The following is a 7,393-nucleotide window of genomic DNA, read 5'->3' on the forward strand; positions in this document are numbered from 1 at the left end:
GCCCTAATTTCTATCTGTGATTATCCTAATAATGCAGTAGGACAGAAGGTAGTTGCTGTCCTTCTTCTCTTGGACCTTTCAGTGGCCTTTTACACAGTGGATCATCCTGCTCTCATGCACAAATTTGACAAAGGTGGAACAGAGGGCACAGCTCTCATTGGATCACATACTGCCTATTCAACAGAACAATTACTATACACAAGTTCAAGGTTCAGTCATCCCACTTATACTTTTCAACATCTACAGGAATTCACTGCCTGATCTGATCAATGGTTATGATACCATCGGCTATAACTATGTAGATCATGCACAAATACCTCTGAAATTGGAAATTCCAAAATACATTAAAACATCAAAATGTTTCCATTGCCTCCGGTCCTTCACACCATGGAATGAATGTATGAACGTTGGGATTTCAAAAGCACGTGGCCACTCCTGGGAATGTTAAAAAGTGAAAAACCAGGTCCTAAGTTGCTTTCTAAAAGACTGCTCATTGTCCATTTGGCGTAACTCAGCAGGCATGCTTTTCCAAGCTTGAGGGCCCAAGAGGGAGAAGGATCTGCCTCCAATGACATGGAGCCACATCAAATTGAATGCCTCCAAAACCTATATACTCACCTGTCGTGGCTGGAAAACCTACAACCCTCTCTGTGCCTGGCCTGATGATCTAGGACTACTTCCAAAAATATCAAGGCAGGTAAAAAACTGTGGAATTACCCAGGATGCAAAACGGTCAATGAATCCTCACGTGGATAAGGTAGCCAAATCAAAATTCCTCACAATGAAAATATTGCAACACATCTAATCGCATCTAGGATTCTCACACAAGGTTCAAGCTACCATCACTTTGTCCTGTCAAAACTGGACTACTCTAATAGTCTGTATCATGGCTCACCTTTATCAACTATGAGAAGACTACACAAATTCAGAACAGTGCCCTAGACTCCTCTTGTATGTAAAGCAACAAGCACACATCTTTCCTGCCTTGAGTGTGCTGCACTGGATACCAGATGTCAGGAAATCCTCCCAAGCTGCTCTGTATCACACACTTGGTATGCAAATTGTTATTGTTATTGTTATTGTTATGTTGGATTTATATCGCGCCAATCACCTGCAGGTCTCCAGGCGCTCGGAATTCGATGGAATTCACACAATAACTACGTACAGCACAAAAAGATAGTGCAGCAGCCAGCCTATATTGCACCCAGGACCCTCCCAAACAACAATGTCTTCAGGGACTTTCTGAACCGCAGGAGATTCACCTCTCTGCGTAGCCCCTCAGGCAGCTTATTCCATAGCTGAGGGACCAACACAGAGAAGGCTCTCCCTCCCTTGGTTACCAGTCTGTACCAAGGGCAGATCAGCAACTGAGAATCAGAAGATCTAAGTGTTCTTTTTGGACTATACACTTCCAGACGGTCTCTAATATAGAGAGGTGCATGGCCATAAATTGCCTTATGGGCCTTGCATAGACTCTTGAACTCTACCCTCTCTTTTATGGGGAGCCAATGTAAGCTCTGTAATAGGGGGGAGGTCTTGGTCCTTCTGGGGAGTCTATAAATCAGTCGTGCAGCGTCGTTCATTACAACCTGCATTCTGTTCATCAGAGTTTTAGGGAGGCCTAATCAAATGACATTCCCATAGTCCATTCTTGACATGATGGTCGCTGCTACAATTGTTCGCAACATGGCCTGAGAAAGAACGGGTGCTAGCTTACGTAACTGCCTGATGATGTTCGTGCAGCTCCCAACAACAGCGGAGATTTGGCTGCCCATTGACAAATCACAATCCAGCTTAATCCCCAAGCTCTTTACATTTGCACTTGGCTTCGGAGTTGGCCCTAACTCCTGTGGCCAGTAAAGATCGCTCCAAGGTGAGGTGGTAGATGGAATTACCAATACCTCAGTCTTGTCTGGATTGATCTTCAACAGATTTCTCATCATCCACCCGACCGTATACCTCAGGATATTCTGCGGTTGAAGCTGCGCGGCCTCAGCATTATCGATACTCAGTACAAGCTGAGTATCATCAGCGTAATTAAAAACTCTGCAGCCCATACTGGCCAGAGATGCAATCAGAGGTTGAAGGTATAGATTAAACAGTAGTGGGGACAATGCGGAGCCCTGAGGCACCCCACACTCTAAAGTCCCCACATCTGATATCAAATCCCCCAATTGTATCCTCTGTGTCCTTCCCAAAAGAAAGGATTTCAGCCAGTTAAAAGCTACGCCTTTAACCCCGAAGTTGTCTAGTCTTTCCAGGAGCAGGGCATGGCTGACAGTATCGAACGCCGTTGACAGATCTAAAAGAATCAGGGCGCTTGGTTTCTTAATATCAGCCATGCCTCTTAATTCATCCAGCACCGAGACCATCACCATCTCGGTGCTGTGATGTGCTCGAAACCCTGCCTGTCGCTCGTGGAGTAAACAATGAGACTCCACATGAAGAGATTGAAACTTCAGGACATGCTGTTCTAAAATCTTAGAAAGAAAGGGCAGCTGGGAGATTGGTCTATAGTTCTTCAAGACCGCAGGATCCGCGCCGGGTTTCTTCAAGAGGGGCCTAACTCGCGCTTCCTTAAATTCAACAGGTAGATACCCCGTTTCTAAAGATCTATTAAGGAGAGAAATGATACGCTCCTCCAAAATGGGACGTGCCACAGAAATACACTAGGGGGGCATGGGTCCGCTGGGGAACCAGATTTAGTTCTACCCATCAATTGCTCCAAGCCCAACACATCAATCTCTGGAAACTCCATGATAGTACAGTCCGTAGAATTATGGAGATCAATGTGTAGGACAAGTCCATTCACCGTATTACTTTTTATTTCCGAGATGATGTTCTCCCCTTTTTCTAGAAAATATCCCTGAAAGGTATTACAATCTATAGTAGTTTCTGAGCTTTCCGGTTTCTTGCTCAGCTCAGATAAAATTTTAAAAGTCTCTTTCTGGACATTCCCAGCCTTATTTAGGCGAGACTCATAGTGATCCGCCTTTGCTTGCAATATAAGTTTTTTGTACCTATGAAGGGAGGCTTTATACTGATCCCTAGCTATATCATGTTTAGTTTTCCTCCAGGATCTCTCCAAAGCCTGAAGCTTCCGTTTGTGCTCCCTCAAGAGCGGGGTGAACCATAGAGCTCCTTTGCCTGGTCCTTTGATGGGCTGTGTCCTTTCAGGTGTTATCAGATCGATAGCTTGACACAAGCTCCACATTAAATCCGTGTATTCCAGGTCCAGGTTGCTTCCAGCACCAAAGGGTCGGGCCACTTTCGGAAATGTCCCGGTCAGGGTTTTTAAATCAACCTCATCCCATTTACGGATTTTCCTGACTCCCCGAGACAGATCACTTAAGTGTCCATCAATATGGACCTCACAGTTCACTAAATAGTGATTGGTCCATATGCATGGTAGAACACCTTTGAGAGTTACGTTTGGATCTGAGGTCCATACAAGATCGCGGGTATGACCCTTGATGTGTGTGGGTACTTCCACAAGTTGTTTGAAGCTCAAAGAGGACATTGTAGTATTCAGTTGGCGTGTAGCCAGATGCTTGTGAGGATTTTCCCAGTGTAGATTAAAATCTCCAGCTACCACGATTTTTTTGTATCTCGTGCAGAGGTCAGTCATAATGGGGGCAAATAGATCATTGAATAACGGGGTAGAATTAGGTGGACGGTAAACCGACAAGACTACCAAGCAAGAGTTTTTACCCCTAACAGATCGGATAAATCCACTGTTTCTGACAATAATCTTACTACTGACAAATTCTTTTTGAACAGAATCGCTACTCCCCCCCCCCGTGCACTTCCTGCACGGTTATGCGATATCGTGTCATAATTGATTTGGAGAGCCGCAATAATATCTGGCATGGAGTTATCATTCATCCAGGTCTCTGATAGAGTCAGGACATAGATATCATTATCCTGAAGCAGGGTAAAAATCTCCACATAATGTTTATGGAGTGACCTAGTATTTAGGCTAGCTAAATTTAACAGAGAGGACTTGGTACCAGGCTTGCCATTGTCGAGACGTTTAATGGCATACTTATTCAGCTTTACTAAAACTGCAGGGTCTAATGGCTGCTCACCATTATCAAGTTGGAACTGCTCTTCCGACGACTAAACTAGCCGATGGTCAGAAGTCCTGGCCCCGGAGCCTGTCCGTGCGCGGACGGGCGCAGACGGGCTGGACTCTAGCGTGACTCCGGCGATGCTCTGGCGAGCCCGCAGCGCGTGACCGCTGCGCGTCAGCATGACCGATTTAAGAAACGGTCTAGCGTCCTTGTGACGACTAGACTGTGCGAAGCTTCTGGGCCATTCACCCCCCCACCCAAGATGTCCGCTGCAGTGCTGCTCGAGGGAGAAAGGACCTGCACCAAACACGGTGTATTTCAAATTTTACAGTGCAAGTAAGTGGGCGAATTAAAAGCAGGGTAGAAGGTAGAAATTAGCACCAACAAAAATGACAAAACAGGGGTATTTTAAAAAGCTTGCAATAGCTCCTATGAGCGCACTACGCTCTGCGCTGCTCCTTGTAGTTCAGGATAGTTTCCAGTGACAGGCCGCCTAATTTACCCGGTTTAAGTACCAGTCTAGGGTCCTTGTGACGACTAGACCATGCAAAGCTTCTGGGCCATTCACCCCCCACCCAAGATGTCCGCCGCAGTGCTGCTCGAGGGAGAAAGGACCCGCACCAAACACGGTGTATTTCAAATTTTACAGTGCAAGTAAGTGGGCGAATTAAAAGCAGGGTAAAAGGTAGAAATTAGCACCAACAAAAATGACAAAACGGGGGTATTTTTAAAAGCTTGCAATAGCTCCTATGAGCGCACTATGCTCTGCGCTGCTCCTTGTAATTCAGGATAGTTTCCAGCAAATGGTTATTTAGTGTGTTTGAGAGGTTCATGATCATGAGTAACTTACCTTGATTGCAAGGACGCTCTGAGTCTCGGTCCTTCATGGTCCAGAAGGTAATGCCATTATTTTGGTCACCTTTAGCTTGGGAAACCCAGGTTAGGGGCACTTTAGGAGCTTGCTTTCACAAATGCAGTGATGTCATTCCATAATAGATGGATGCTGAGAAATGCAGTGGTCACCTCCTGTTGAGATGAATGCTGGGAAATCCAGAAACGCCTTCTTGTGGATGACAATGACAAGAGAAGCAGCAGTAACTTACTTCTAATGCACATTCTTCACCATGGGTATTCCGTACATAAAAGGTAGAATCTCACACATGAGGAAAGATATTCTACCATTTATGAGTATTAGAGAGAATCCCACAGTGAAGAACTGGCATTCCATCTAAAATTTGCTGTTGAGTGTATAGAAAGTTATCTTCAGAATGCACCCTTCGTCACCTATTTCGTGAAACTATAAAATCACCTATCTGTACAATGTGAACATTATTCTTGTTAATGCTTTTTCAGCCTCAGACTGTACAGATCTCAAAAAGACCACGCCTTGTCTTGAAATGAATTTTGTTAGTAAATAAAAGAAAGCAAAGCAAATAAACAAATCAGACTGATATTGATAGTGAAATTGCATCCAGATAATAGGAAAAATGTAATGTTTGGACAGAGGAAAGCATTTTTATATTTATTTTATTTAATGTTTTTATCATATGTTTGTGTTCAACAAACAATATACCATTCATATTCTTGAATTTATGGAAAGAATTACAAAGACAATGCACTGATTTAGATACTGACTAAAATACCTTTTGCCTCAAAACTTAAAAAAACGATACATCATACTTCGGAAATCAAACAGTGTTACAGATAACTGTTGTCATTTTTCTACCACCATCTCAAATATGCCTATATTTTTTATTTTTTATTATAATTTGTGTATATTCAATTAACTAAAAGCTACAATTTCTATTTTCATTTGCAAACTGATAATCACAATACACAATTGCTGGAAGCATCATATGTAATTACAGACAGACAATATTAATCCCCTTTATCTACAAACCAAGAAATACTGTCACATTTCCTTAAGTGTTTTGTATTTTATGTAGGTGAACCAAATCCAAAAATCAAACGTTTAGAGGGAAAGACTGACTACAATTAATTGTCAAAGTTACACGAAAATAATAAAATTAAATACAGATGCAAGCTACAACAAATTAAATTAAGCCATTATACACAAAGAAACAGCCGCACGTTAATAGTAAGTTTGTGACTGCTGACACTCCACAGTAGGATCAGAGAACTCCACACATAAAAAGATAGACCAGTCATGAGTCCAGTGCTTACACCCCAACTACGCTTTATCTGGAGCCTGGGTAAGGAAGGAGTAGAAAGACAAGGCTATTCGTGATTTAAACACATATTTGGAGCACTGCTAAGCTAAAGACTCCAAAACCAAAAGTAGGTATTTCTGTACATCATGACATTTCTGGAGAAGTAGACATAAAAGAAAGACTTAAACTTTCACACTATGTTGGTATTTTAAGAGTACATTGTTTTCCAAGAAAATTGTGGTTTCTTACTCACTTAATTACTCAAAATGGTTGAGACTTCCATGCCATTTTCTACTCATAATCCTTACCTATTCTTTCAAACATATTTTAAGCTGTTTGTCTTCTTAAAATTCCAACATGTGATTTGCATTTGTCATTCAGAACTGAAAGTGACATCAAAGATTTAAAGAAGAAGTATTGGCAAAGGCAATGGGCCTCATTTATGGGTTTTCCTGCCTCAGGTTTTCAAGACATATATGTGAGCTTCCCTTTATGCTCATATTACTGTCCTCATCCCCTCTTCAGCCAGTGAAAGAGGTTATGTTAGTCTCCCCAGGGCGACCCATTGATGACCCGAGGCAACTCAAAACCTACATGCAAAATATTTTTGAAAAAGATGTAGGATCGATTTTAAGTGTTCAAGTTCCATCATGCGCACTGTAATTAAAAATAACAACGTATAGAAGGGTCTTGGGGGAATTAATTAATGACTGAAAACACCTCCGCTCCCCAATCACAGTTTAAGCAACTAATTGGAGATGCTCAGTCAATTCTGAGGGAACAAGAAATGCTAGATGCTGCTACAGTGTAGGGACCCAATTCAGAAAAGTTTGCCCATCACCTGGCTAGAGTAAAGAGTCCATCTGCCCACCCTTACTGGCGGAGAATCGTCATCTGGAGCTCAAGGAGAACTAGGTCTAGGCCCACAGCCCTGAGCTACTGGGCCCTGCTGGGCACCTGTCCCCATGCTCCTGTACACTCTCACCAAGGTGGATGTTCAAACCAAGTGGACTCGAGTGAAGTGCAGTGCTAAGGTGTGTGAGAAGTTAAAAATGGCTACTTGGCAAAAAATAAGTTTATTCAGGATTGTCCAAGTGTCATATTAAAATAACCTGATAGTACAAAAACTATACTGACTATCTCCTGGCT

At 42.7% G+C, this 7,393-nt stretch overlaps 1 pseudogene; it reads right to left on the minus strand.

The window, feature by feature from the left end:
- Window positions 1–250: 250 nt before the first annotated feature.
- On the minus strand, window positions 251–3,628 carry LOC147707024 (uncharacterized; annotated as a pseudogene).
- Window positions 3,629–7,393: the final 3,765 nt, after the last annotated feature.

The sequence above is a fragment of the Lissotriton vulgaris genome, chromosome 6, assembly GCF_964263255.1.
Source record: "Lissotriton vulgaris chromosome 6, aLisVul1.2, whole genome shotgun sequence".
In the NCBI taxonomy this organism is placed as follows: domain Eukaryota; kingdom Metazoa; phylum Chordata; class Amphibia; order Caudata; family Salamandridae; genus Lissotriton; species Lissotriton vulgaris.